The 14,007-nt window shown below is 38.9% G+C and overlaps 1 long non-coding RNA gene across 47 annotated transcripts in view; it reads left to right on the top strand.

The window, feature by feature from the left end:
* Window positions 1-2,942: 2,942 nt before the first annotated feature.
* Window positions 2,943-14,007, top strand: part of LOC110346967 (uncharacterized) — a 299,763-nt gene continuing 288,698 nt past the window's right edge. For 17 of the 47 annotated variants that reach the window (XR_015451741.1, XR_015451737.1, XR_002391269.2 and 14 more), the window contains exon 1: window positions 2,953-3,307. This is a non-coding gene — a long non-coding RNA (uncharacterized LOC110346967). Of the gene's footprint in view, window positions 3,308-14,007 lie in introns of all 47 variants that reach the window. The other 30 variants (XR_015451774.1, XR_015451775.1, XR_015451769.1 and 27 more) reach the window with 9 other exon arrangements.

Below are 14,007 nucleotides of genomic sequence, written 5' to 3'. Positions count from 1 at the left end.
TAGCCAATTTTATTGTTCTAATAATAATTGTTCTATACATTTAAAAATTTTAATATTAGTTATTATTTTTAATCTCTCACTGTGCCTAATTTATACATTAAACTTTTATAAACTTTATTATAGGTATATATGGACAGGAAAAACATAGTGTATATATATATTATTTGGTACTGTGATTTCAGGCATCTACTATGGCTCTTGAAACCTATCTCCACAGATAAGAAGGGACTAACATTTTAATCTTTTTAAAGAATAGTTCTCATTATATTAGTTCTTCTCAAAAGCCTTTATTTATTTTTTATCATATACCATATGAAATGCAACTCACTTGTGCCACATCTTTGCCTCTTTGGAACATATTGGATTGGTTATTAATTACTTCCTAGAAATGTCTCCCATTTTCCTGTGGCTCCAAGCTCCCAACATATATGGCTTGTTTTCTATTACTTACTCTTCTTATCATTTCCCTTTAATTTGCTTTTTGTCACTTATCACAGTATACAAATTAATTAATTATTTGTTGTTTTGTGTGTGTGTGTGTGTGTGTGTGTGTGTGTGTCTTGGGGATTGAACCTAAGGCCTTCTGATTTGCCTACTTCTCAAACCTTTTGAATTTTTAAAAAAATTTTGAGACAAGGCCTAGCTAAATTGCACAGGCAAGGCTTGAATTCTCAACTCTCCTGCCTCAGTCTCCCAAAGTGCCAGGATCAGAAGCATATGGCACCATGCCTATCTTATTTTTTAAATGTTTTCATCAGAATGCGAGCTCGCTGAGGGCAAGAACATTGTCTATCTTAGTCACTCTCCGATTTCTAGAGCCCAAGTAGGTGTCACAGGAGGGGCTCAAGAAAAATTTATAATTGGATGGGTGAATGTGATGTCACTGTCAAGACTCTCTCAGTTTTGTTTATTTTATTTTATTTTATTTTGTGTTGTTTTGAGACAGGGTCTTGCTATGTAGTCCAAGTTGGTTTTAAATTCACTATGTAGCCTAGGCTGGCCTTGAACTCATGGCTTTCCTCCGTCCTCAGCCTCTTGAGTGTTAGGATGATAGTCATGTGCCACCATGCCTAGCTGGTCCTCTCAGTTTTGTATGGAGTGTTTTCAAATAGATCTTTCATTTTGAAATGGGAAGGAGATTGAGAGATGGAAGGAAAGGGGATGAAAAACACATGTACATGTGTTATATACATGTACCAACTCCACGTAAGGAATGTAAAGATTATATACTGCAAACACATACTAATAAAATACATGAATGAATGCATGCATGCATGAATGAATAAATGAATGATTGAATAGACAACAACAAAAAAAATTCCTAGCTGGAATGAGTAAGGTCTGCATTTCCTAGAACAGCACCCTTTGATCAAGGGGTGAGTTCATGCTTCTGGAAGGAGACAAAAGAAACATACACACACCCTGAAGGCAGGGAATCGAGGTGGCTGCAGGTCAGGTCACTAGATTTGACCAAGTATTCCAGCCCTCTGTGCTGGGTCCTCCTGATCTCTAGGTGATTTCTTTGAGTCAAATGAGCAATGTCCTCCTTATTTTACCCTCACCTTACAGGGAGGCATGGGGATTGCTTAGCTTTTCAAAACCCAGTTTCTCTAAGGCTTTATCCAACTGCTGAAAACTTAGTGTGCTCTCATAATAGTCTAAATAAACACACTTGGAGGGTAGGTTCAGCTTTATTCTTCCCTTAGGCAAAGCATAAAAACAAACAAAACAACCCCCATGCCTAAGTGCTCCAAAAACCTCATAATTACGGGAAGGAAAATATGTCTGAGAAAATTTTATTTATTCAATAGTGGGTAAGGACATGTTTTATGCAAGAAGGATCTTAGATAAAGGGAATATATCATAGCAGCTGGGCATGTCTGTGAAAAGTGTTACTGGCAGGGAGAGGCAGTGGATTTACTTATCAGATACATAGAAACACCTTTTCTTAATCCAAGGAATCAATGCTGGTCAGGCAGGCTTTGTGTCCGAGGCTGTGCATACCGTATTTCTTTGTACACTTAGAAAATCTTTGTGGCCTTTTAATATTCTGACATCATTACCTTTAGAACATGAATTGGGTGTGTTTAGTATGTGCTTTCATTTAAATGACTATTTAATAATATTTACAATTTGTAATCAGATGCCTGGAAATAGCAGATGGACAAACAAAATATTATTATTACTTATAAAAATAAAAAATGTCCTCCTATTACTGTGCTATCTGCACCCTCCCCTTTTAATTTCTTTTTGTAGAGGAAGAATCTTGTCTTTTCTGCCAGAAAAGTAATCTATTTTTAAATTTCTAGAATTTTAGCTGTTCTGTCATTAAATATGACAGAGGGATTTAGGGAAAAGGAAAGCATTGTTTGAAAAGAAAACCATGTTGCGGTGTGACCTAAATGTAGACTAGTGCAATGTTTAGACCTGGAGGGTTAAAGCTGGATTTCAAATATATTTCCAGCATGTGCATTGGCATGAAATGTTTTAGGAAAATGATGAGTACTTTATAAAAAAGGTTACATTTTGGGCAGGAATTATATTTTATCTTATTTTATCCAGAAGTTAGAAATCGTCTTGATGGGTTTTATGATGCAGATAACCCTTATTCTGATCTGGGTTTGGAAGCTTGATGGAGAAAGACCTTTATACTGGCATTTAGGACAGCATGTTTTTTAGAAAGAAAGCTGTCTATTTTTCTTTTCTCCAGAGAACTGCAGTTTAGGACAGGCGCAAAGCTGGGAACATAACCAAGGGCAGAAAAAAAAATTCACCCCTATGTTCTATTTGTCAGGCTGCCCCGCAGGTCACAACCTGAAAGTTTATGGATCTGTGAGGCCTTGTCTGCGCATAAGCATGTTTTCTGGACTTTGGCTGAAGCTAAATTCCTGACTTCTGAAAGAGGGGTGGGTGGGTGTGGACTTCCAGCAGGAATAGCCAGTGGGAAGGAAGCAATATTCATTAAGAGTGTCTCATGCAAGCCGCGCAGGCTAAGCATGCTCAGTGTAAATTCTCCTGGAGTCTGTCAAGCTATGTTTGAACTCGTTCCAGGATGCTGGATTTATGATATTTTTTTTTCAACCAGGAAGAATGCTCGATTAGGCTGCATTTTGCCTTGCCTTTCTCTCTTTCTCTCTCTCTCTGTCTCTCTCTCTTTCTCTCTCTATTTCAGACTTCTTTCCACCAGAAGATTGGAAACAATATTCTTTTCCGATCAATTCAATAACACAATGCTGTCAGTGTTCACATGAACATTTCATTGGAGAAGAAAAGAAACTTTGCTACCTGGGAACTGAAGACTACTTAGGTCAGTAAATGCTAATAAAGTCCTTAAAGACTTACAAAGCCAGGAGTTAACTTTTTTTTAATGGTTAAAGTAATCTACAGAAATTTAAATTGCCTTTTCAACTGGTGGTTGAACAGCAATTTTTTTTCTTTTTACACAAAAACTATGTTTTTCGTATATTGGAGTGATTTTCCAAATACAGGGAAAATATGTCTTTTGGTTAATTTGCATTTGAAAGAACCTCTTTTTTTTTTCTATGAGAGTTCTGTCTCTCTCTCCCACCAATTATATGTTTTTTAAACAAATATTGTGGTGAGCTGAGGTAGCCATAATGGTGTGAATGTGGACGTGTTCTGTGTTATATTAGTTCTTGGCTTGGTTTGTTTTGGTGAAAGTTATTGCTTTTGTTGCTGCCAAAGATGAAAGGGAGTTTGTTTTTTGTTGCTGTTATTTTTGGAACTTTTGGTGGGATTTGAGGCTGTATTGTGAGCCCCTGATGAAGGGAGAACCATGTTTAATGTGCATTTTTCAAAATGTTCAACTTTAATCCTGAAAAAAAGCAACAGCTCTTTAGGAATCAATATAGGAATGGAGGTTCCCCCCCCCCTTAATATAGTTTCGGAGCAAAATAATATGTGGAAAGGTAGAAACAAAGTTCGTAATGAATACTTTAAATCAAGACTTACAGAGAATATCAAGAATGAAAAATACTGCGTGTGGTATACTAATTGATTAGGTTAATAATTTTAATTTTTTAATAAAAAGTAGATCAGACTTTTCAGTGCTACCTTACTTTATCAGCTGATAACATGTAATACTCCTTAGAGAGATGTTAGGCTCTCAAAACAAGCAAGTTTGCAACAGTAGCTCTGTTAAAAACATCTGAGGACTGGGTTTATGAAACCACATGGCTTTTTGTAGGAACAGTGCATCCTGGGCTAAAGCAGTTTAATTTTATTCAAGAATTTTAAGATTGAAAGAGGATTTATTTCTTTTCAAAAAAGAACAGCCAAGCAAGGATTATTGATCGGTCAGGGATTAAAAATTTGCTGGCATACAAAGCATCACAAGTTATCAATGTGTAAATCAGACTGGCCAGCTATTCAGGGGATGTAAATGAAAATCCCAGTTTCTTACTGAAGCAAATGCAGCAACACCCTGCCCTTCACTCTCCTTTCTCCTCCAAAAAGGGGTGAGAGAGGTGGGGCAGGGTGAAATAAGACTTAGCCATGAGCTGACCTTGCTCTTTTAACTTCTGTCCATCTGTTCTTACTGGGCAGCTGAAGTAGTGAGCAAAGAGGGAAAGGATCTCAGGGGTGGTCAGGAAGAGAGGCCAGACCCTGCCTAAGCTGTGACCTGCTCCTTATCCTGTGATTTAGATAGAAGTGAAGGAGCTTAGTAATGCATCTGAATCCACTGCTGTCTGCTCCTGGAGCTTTTACTGAGTCCCAGATGCTGCTCCTGTGCACCTGCCTCTATTTTTCATAAGTGAGAGCTTCTCCCCACGTGTAGAAGGAGGTTTATTTGGTATAGATCAATCCCTAAGGAGATAGCTTAAGGAATTAAGTCTCTTTGTGTGTCTGTCTTTTCTTCCTTAACATGTAGCATAGATCTTGATGAGTTTAATTAAAACAACAAACCCTTTCTGGGATGGACAAGCACAGTTCTCCATGGAGGTATGTGCATGTGCGTGGCACTTGCTGTCTGGCCTCAGGCACATTAGAAGGCTTTGTGTGGCTGAGGGCATTTGTCTGGAGTCAGGGACCTTTTTGTCACCTTGGCTATGCACTGAGAAGAGGTACACATTCTGGAGTATTCTATGGATTCTTCTTCCGACTTGCCTCTTCCGTCAGTGTACTCTGCTCCCCCAGCTCTCTTTCCTCTTCATGACCTGTGTCTTGAAGAATAATAATGAAACCTTTCGAGGAAAACCAAGGGCTGTGCAGAGGAGCAGAGAGACACAAAGACAGGCTTCTTCATGTTCACATCTGGATAAAATTTAGATTATGACAAGAGAAAATGAGTGGGAGAAAAAAGTTCTGACATCACATTAAAACACATATAATTGACTTCCTACAGTTTTTAATCTCAAACTTTTTCAGTGTTGCTGTATCCTGCCACATACTACTTATTGGACTTGTGGGGAAGCAGGTATTAAAGTCCTTATTTTGTTGAGAAGTCCAGTGATTTGCCCAAAACAGTGGCCAGGTTGAAATAAGCACACAGGTCCTTCAAGATGTTTCTACATACTGAAGAATAGGAATAATCTGGTGTCCGTTTCTGTATCTTGGACTTAGTTTACTTATTTGCTTCAAGGTTTCAGACAAAGGCAGTTATTTTGTGCAACACTTTTTTTTTTTTTAAACAGAATCTACTATTATCATAGCATCTTAAACTTGAGAAGTACTTGAGACATTTCAGGGAATTTTTTCATCTTTCTTTCTTTTTTTTGTATCTTCAACACCAACCATTAAAGTAGATTGAGCCAGTATTGACATTTTTGTCTGACAAATGATGAAACTAGAAGACTGAATGACTTGCCTAAGGTCAGAGAGAGGATGGATGGGGACTCAGGTTGCTCAACTCTGAATTTGAAATTCTAGACCATCCTGAGTTTCTGGTCACTGAGTTAGAGAGAACCAACAAGGAGAAAGTTCCATGATCCATGAGTGTGAATGGTGTGGCAGTGTAGGGCTTTACTATGGAGTCACTTTCCATTGTGAAGGAGAAAACTCAGGCTGAAGAAGTCATGCACCTCAACCACAGTTGTACTTGGAATTTGGAGAACTGGATTTGAATCCAGTCTGTGGAACCCCAGAGCTGCTTGGTGCAGGGATCAATCATATGGCCATTGCTTGGTGTCTCTTGATCTCTTTTTTCTTGTATGTAATGAGGATACCCATAAGATTGCTGTGAAAATTATACAAAATGATGTGTATACTTGACACAGTCTAAACCTTAAAATGTTTGAATCACTGCATGTTCTTATTATCAGTCATGTTACATCATGAAAACTAGTCATGAGTTATTCTTTCTGTGAATTCCAGTCAGCTTGTAGTGAAACCTCAGATCCTCAGGATGGTTGTGCTGGTGAGTTAATATCATCAGATGAATAGCACTTAAGGCACATTTGTTGCAAATACAAACACTATACTAAATGCTGCCGGGGGGAGCTAAAACAAAAGCTTTAATGCCCTTGTCTCCACCCAAGGAAAGGCTGGAGAGAGGTTATCTGGGAAGATGTGCTGGAGATAAGTAATATGGTTGAGTCAAACCTAGTTGTGCTTGGTGACCTTCACATACTACCAGGAAGGCTTTTTGGATGTGAGGAATTCCTAGGAAGGGAAGGATGGCTAATCAGAGGTTATTGCAGGTTTTTAGCTCTGGTGGAGATTGAAAAACAAAGACACATGTGCAAGCAGGATGTAGTACTGTCAAGATATTCTTTTTTGGTGGGGGGAAGGTTGGGCTCTTCTGAATATCATTGTCTGGGCTGTTGAGGTCAGTGACATGCCTGGGCCCTGAAGATCCTAGACTTATTCTGGCATTACATTAAAAAGATCTCAGAGAGGATACTCAAGGGCCTACATTTCAGAGCAAGTCTCTGATTTGTAATTACATGATGAGAACTAAGAACTATTAAGTACACAGCCACAGGGCTGCAAAACCAGATGAAGGAGAGGGCCACTGTGCCCAGAGCATGTACTGTCTAGCTGAATAAATGGTACCTGTAAGTGTGTGGAACATTGAAATGCAGATGGACAGGACAAGTCTGTATGTGCAGAAACATGAGGCCAACTTCAGGTCAGCATTGGATGAGTAAAGATTTTAAGTGTCTACTTAAAGCTCTACATTTTTTACCTCTTAGTTTAGAGTTCTCCCTTAGATACTTCTCATGGACTTCATGCATGCCCATGATGTGAAAGAAGGACCATTGCCAGGGGACAGGGAGGTGGAAATGGGCATTGGTTTATTGAGCACTCATTATATACCTGACACTAGGTTTTATGCTTCACGAATATTACCATCCTTAAAACTTACAATATCGCTGGGGAGTTTAAAGAGGAAGTTACCCATTCCAGGAGGAGAAGAGTATATGGCCACTGAGACAAAGAGAGTCCATTTGAGCTACCAGCTGAACATAGGATATCATGTGTCATGGAAAGATCTACAAGAAGCCTGGCGGATAGAAAACATTAGTGCTGTCTGATAGATTCTCTGCTGATGAGGAGTATTCCTACAAGGTCCATTGATGTAGGATGCCTATGTCCCGCCCTGTTCTGAATCCATTGACATGTACAGTTCAGAGTTGGGCAATTCTGGTTCTGTGAAGAGTTGTTGTATAGTTAGCTCCAAGGATTGTCTGTTTTGGGGGGAACCACTGCACTTAAACAATTAACCCTAGTTACATTCCTTTCTGTTTGTATTTTATAAATAGGTCATTAAAAGTTTTACAGTTCCAGAAGTAAAGACCTTAGTAATCATTAGGCGGTATTGTGTAGTTTTAAAAAAAGAGGATTTGGGGTGAAATAACTGTGACTTGAGTCCTAACCACGAATTATTGAATTATTGAACTGTGTGATTTTGAGTAAATTATTGAGGCCTTGATACCTCAGTTTCTATATCTGAAATTATCATGTGCAATAATCAGATCTGCTATTCAACACTGTACCTACAGTTGTACCTACATTAATACTGTATTGAACATTTTAAAATTTATTAAAAGGATAGCTCTCATATTAAATTTTATCACAATAAAATAAAATTAATGATGCAAAATGAGAGAAAGTGATCTAAAAATTTAGCCTGCTATATGAATGTGAGTTATAACTTGTGTTATCATAGCTGTGTCAATGTTTTCTGGTAGGTTCTAGCACTTTGACTTTTTTGGGTGTGAAAAGGGTTCCCCTTCATTTGCTTAGGTGGAAGGAAGCATGATCAACTGAACCAGCTCAACTACCTCACATCAGTGTCCTGAAAACTCTTTAATTGCTCCATTAACATTTACATTTCCTGAATCAGTAAAAGGTGGACGACTTGGAAAAGACAGAGACACTAGACAGAAACTGTAGCTAGAGAAGAATTAGGTTGATTATAAAAAGTTCCTAGATGCAAGGAGAAATTAAGATGGCTACTTAGAAAACAAAACAAAATAAAACAAACAATGCCTCACCCTGAAAATTACAGATGTTGGAAAAAATGTGAGAAGTTGGAAACTTTGCATACTGTTGGTGGGACTGTAAAATAGTACAGCTGTTCTGGAAAAAAAAGTATGCTGTTTTCTCGAAAAATTAAAATACCATGTGATCCACTGGTTTCACATCTAGGTATATCCCCAAAGAGTTGAAAGCAGGGTCTTGGAGATATTTGTGCACCCATGTTCATAGTAGCATTATTCACAATAGCCAGGAGGTAGAAGCAACCAAGTGTCCATCAGTTAATGAATGGATAAACAAAATGTGGTCCATCCCTATGATGGAATATTACTCAGCCTTAAAAAAGACAGGAAATCCTGACACCATGCTACGATAGGGATGAAAGCTGTGAACACTGTGGTATGTGAAACAATCCAGACACAAAAGAACAAGTGCTACATGATTCCAAGTGTGTGAAGTGCCTAGAGTAGTCAGATTCATAGAATGTGCAATGGTGGCTTCCAGGGGCTGGAAGAGAGCAAATTGAGAGTTATGACTAGGTACAGTTTCAACTAGGGAAGATGAAAATGTTCTGTGGATGGATGATAGTGATGGTTCCACAACAATGTGAATGTTCTTTTTTTTTTCCCGTTTCCTCCTCTTTTGAATTTTTAATTTTTTGATGTTTCAATTTGCTTTACTATGTCACAGCAGTCAGTAACACGAATAGATCTGGATTTGGAATGCATATTGGCCAGTGTTACATGCCATCATCCCAGCAAACAGTTAGGTGGCCTTTTCTTTCTCTCACGGCTCAAGATACCATCTTCCAGAGTCTCATGGAGCAGTGGATATATGGCCTTCCATCTGTATAAACATCACAAGCATGTCTTGTACCTGCATAGTTCCAGGTTTGCAAACAATTCCAGCCCAGAAATCAGTTACTCAAGGTACTCTTGTTCTCATGACCTGTTTCTTTTTCTTTTACTGGGAAGATTTCATTTTCTCTTTCTGTACAGGTCCAGCATGATACCTGTGCAGCTTTCTGTAGGCATGTAACAATGTCTCTTTCAACTGGCAAGAGTCTTGTAAACACAAAAGAGGCATTTGAGGTCCATGGTAGAAATTGTCCTAGTTTTTGCTTGGATGATACAATAATCATCTAAAAAATGTGTTGCCTGCTTCAACCATAATCTGCACCTGTGGTCTGGAGAATCCCTCATTCTGCTGCCTTTGGTTTTACACATGGGCATGAGACCAGATAGGGTTTGCATGGCAGTTCCCTCAGCTTAGGTCTGGGCCGTCCTTGGTCCCAGCCCTCCCCTGGAGCCTTCCCTTCCTTCTTCAGCTTCCGCAGAGGCCGGGCTCACCTACAGATCGGTGAGACACCCCCACCGCCAAGAGTCAATGTGAATGTTCTTAATGGCACTGAATTGTGCACTTAAAAATAATTAAGCTGTTAAATTTTATGTTATGCATAGTTTACCATGATTAAAATTTTAAAGATTGATCTTATAAAAATGTTACTATAAAAATGTTACTATATTAAATTTATGCGGGTTTCTCATTATAAGTACTGTATTTGTTTCATTACTGGAATTCAGCTGTGTGTGAGGAAGAAAATCAGGCTCAAATGGAGGAGGAAAGAACACAATTATTCAGTAAATACAGTTTTTTTGAAGTTAAAAAAGGTAAAAGAATATGGAAGAACTGTAAGCTCTTTATATATAGCAGTGGAAATTTCAGAATTTCTGTATATAAGGTGCTTAGGGATAGGATTTCATTTCAAGCCTGTTTGCATAACAAGCACATCATTTTAACTTAGGTTGCTTATTTGGGTGACATTTGGCAGCCAAAAGAGAGTATAGTGCACTAGAAACCTTTCTGAGCACCAATTTTGCTAGACATTGCATTTTTACAATTAGTCTAAATTTGGACCTGAGACTGCCTTTGTGAAAGATCTGTGGTGGGAAAAATTGTGAAATTCAAGAGGAATTTGAAAACTACTCTTAAGCAGCAGAGGGAAGGTGGGAAAGCAACTAGCATTTCTTTTTTTTTTTTTTTTTTTTTGGTACCAAGAGTTGAACTCAGGACCATGTGCTTGCCAGGCAGGGGTGGCACCACTGAGCAATATCCCCAGCCTGCAACTACCATTTCTTGAATGCCTATTTTGTACCAGGTACTAGTGTATATTATCTATCTCATCAGCACAATTGCCTCTAAGGTAGATTTCATATCCACATTGTAGAAATGCAACTTTCCCAGTTTTGCTGCTGAGTGGTGACACCAGGACTAGATCCAGTTCCAAAGCTTGTCCTTCCCAACATATGAGAACTGAATCAAATTCAGTGGTTAGGTTCAGTGTTGACCTTATGGACAAATTTGATTTGATTCTCATCCAATTTGGTTTATTATCAGAATTGTGGAAAGAATTAAGTTTGTGAACTGAGGCACCACTGTACCATACATGGATTTAGGAATTCCATTTCTCCAGTTAACCCTCCAAGTAATCCCTCCCTGGCTTTAGTTGTCAGCTACCACAGAGGGCAGGTTTTCCTGGGACAGATGCAAGGTGTGATAAAAAATACAATGAATGTTTAAATATTCAAAAAACCTTATTACAATACAAGACACATGACTGTTAGTTCCCCTTACCACCTGCCCCCAACACACTTATCCCATTTGCCTTGCTACTTTTTGAAGCAGCTCTAGAAGTCCTCTTTTGTGAAATTTTTTAGTTACACTATCTCTGTCATGGCTGCTTCAGTGACCTAAATCAAATCAAATATTTACCTTTCATGGTTGTTTTGACTTTGGGGAAGAGCTGGATCCAGCGACTAAAGTGAGTGAAGACACACTGTAATGTTTAGCTTTGACAGAAATTGCTCTAAATATTTGATGGACACAGGATAATCACAAAATATGGTTAATATTTAAATAAAAATTTTATTACCATATTTTATACAGTATTAATCTCCATCAAAATACTTAAAATATTCTCACTCACTTTGGATACTTCCAATTGTTCTTGGCAATGTGTCTTTTATGGCAGTAAATTGAAAAATTAAATATTTTGTGTATTTTTTTTATCACTTCTTATATTTGTCCCACACCTTCAGCGTAAGGCCTTTTAGAGGGCTTCCTGGGGACCTCAGCATTAGCACCCACCATTTGAGCATAATTTTTAATTTTCAGCAATACCTGCACAGCAGTGGTTAGCTTTTCCAAGGAAAAGCACAGGTGTCAGGGCAATCTCTTTTTCTGCAGTGCTCTCTCTGCTTCAGGTGTTGAAATAAATGGACCCGGAGTGCAGCAGCCCTGGGCCCTCTCTGGAAGGTGGTTCTGAGGCTCCTTTGTTTGGTTTATGTATGGCCATCAATGCATCATTCTTCTGCTCCAGCTGTTGGAGAATCCCATCTTCTCTATTGATCTCCCACAGAACGTTTACTGCTCTCCAAGGTGTGACCTGTACCTCTAGCTAATATATTTCTGTCAGGCTGCAGGATTTAGAATGAAGAGAGGGGGTGGGTAGGAGCAGGGACTGGAGGGAGGCATGCTGGGGAGAGAACGACATGTCTGAGATGTGAGAAATAAATTCAGCATTGGAGCCCCTGGCCAGCATGCCTGCAGCTCTAGAGGGCAGTTCTGTGCTCACAGCAAGGGGACTTTGTTTAAAAATCTACTCAGTAAGATGGAAGAAGCAGCCACAGGGTTTCAGGAGGCCAGGAATTAGAGCAGGGCCCCATGGGGATGAAAAAGCAAGGAAAGAATGCATTTGAAAATAATATCTTGACTGTTTGGGAGTCAGTCACCATATTGAGCAGTATGTGGTGGGTTTATTTATTTATTTATTTTTCTTTTTTAATGAAATGATGGAAACTCTACCAGAGAGAGGGAGACAAGTAGTGAAGTCACATTCTCTTCATCCTTATGAGATTTCAAAAACAGGACATTCATGTGTCAGTTCCTGAAACTACATTTACCATGAGTGACATGCCAGATATTAAATCGAGCCACTTTGACAAACCTCCCTGTCCACTCTTCCCAGGCCATATGAAGTGAGCCTTTTCATGGTCTAATTTTACTAGATAATTATTTCAAAGTCCACTTTACTTTTTTTTGAAAACAACTTGGAGGGCTGGGGATGTAGCTCAGTGGTACAGCACTTGCTTAACATGCATGAGGCCCCTGACTCATCCCTAGTACCACAGACAAAGCAAAACCGAACAGATAAACAAACATAAAACTTGTAAAATCTGGCAATAAATTTAAACAAGAAAGGATATAGGCTATTATTTTTGCCTAGGTAGCATTCACATTTGTTTAGTAGGTAGATAAATTTTATTTGAATGGGATTTTACAGTTTTTAAAAATATACATAATTTCATTTTATTTTTTAATACAAAGAAGTAGGTGTTACTATTAGCATTACACAGTTGAAGAAATGTGGGCTCATTAGCCAACCTGCTGCCTAGTTAAGGTCACATGGGTAATAAATGGCAAGTCCAGGGTTCATATCTGGGGCTTTTGATTCCAGAGGCAGGCTGCATTTCAGGATGCCCCAGTGGTGCAGAGACAAAATACTCTACCAAGGTCATGCACCACTGTGCAGCAGGAAGCACGAGGGTAAGAGGCTTGCTTGCTGGTTGAAATTTGTTCAACCATTTAGGAAGATACTAATAGGACAAATCACAACCGAAGTGAACCAAATACACAGATGTCTAAGCTTCCACTTAAATGATGTATTCCTGAGCTCAGCCCATCTGAGGTGTGAGAAAGCATAATAAAGAGAGGCGAGCCATTCACTAGTGACCACTTTCTCCCTAATATCAGCCCCCAGCCTTCCTTGGCCCTGTGTCTATACAGATACTTAGCCCCTCTTTATAGGGGTTAAAATAAAAGCAATTACCTCTCTTCATATAGTGCCATCAATGAACACACTAGGCTGGGTGTTGGAATAGTAATTAGTTGTGCAACTGGTTTATAGAGTTCATAACTATAAATCTAAGGACTCTGAGGCTCTCTCTTGTTTCCATGAACCACAGTGGTGGGATAGGAGGTCTCACAAAACCAAAACCGGGCCCTCATCTCCCTGTAACAGTTTATGGGAAAGAGTAACCCATTTTGTATTTTTTTTCTTTTTATGTTCAAAGGATTGAATCCAGGGCCTTTGTACTGAGCTACATCCCTAGCCATTTTTAAATTTTTTATTTTGAGCCAGGGTCTCAAAAAAACACTGTTACCCAGGCTGAATTTGAACTTTCAGTCCTGTTTCCTTAACCTCCCAGAGCTCTGGCATCACAAGTGTACACTACCACACCTCCCTTCCCTCTATCTTGACTGATGGCCATGTACCCATCCGAGCTCAGGAGCCCAGTGAAGAGGCCCTAGACTTGAGTCATTCCAGTTTTAGAGACATGGTATCACAGTATCATAGGATGTCTTCTCTCTGGAGGAAGTACTTATAATGAAAGAAGGGATAAGCTTTTAGACAAAAACAATGGTCCAGTGTACAGGAAAACCTTCAGTGGTTTTGAAAAGATCTAGCCATTAAAAAGAAACTTGTTTCCACCATCTCACAGATAA

Source organism: Heterocephalus glaber, unplaced genomic scaffold (genome assembly GCF_053883595.1).
Source record: "Heterocephalus glaber isolate CG9 unplaced genomic scaffold, H.glaber_assembly_v1.0 deba00001431, whole genome shotgun sequence".
NCBI lineage: Eukaryota > Metazoa > Chordata > Mammalia > Rodentia > Bathyergidae > Heterocephalus > Heterocephalus glaber.
This window is presented reverse-complemented; position numbering and strand designations above follow the sequence as displayed.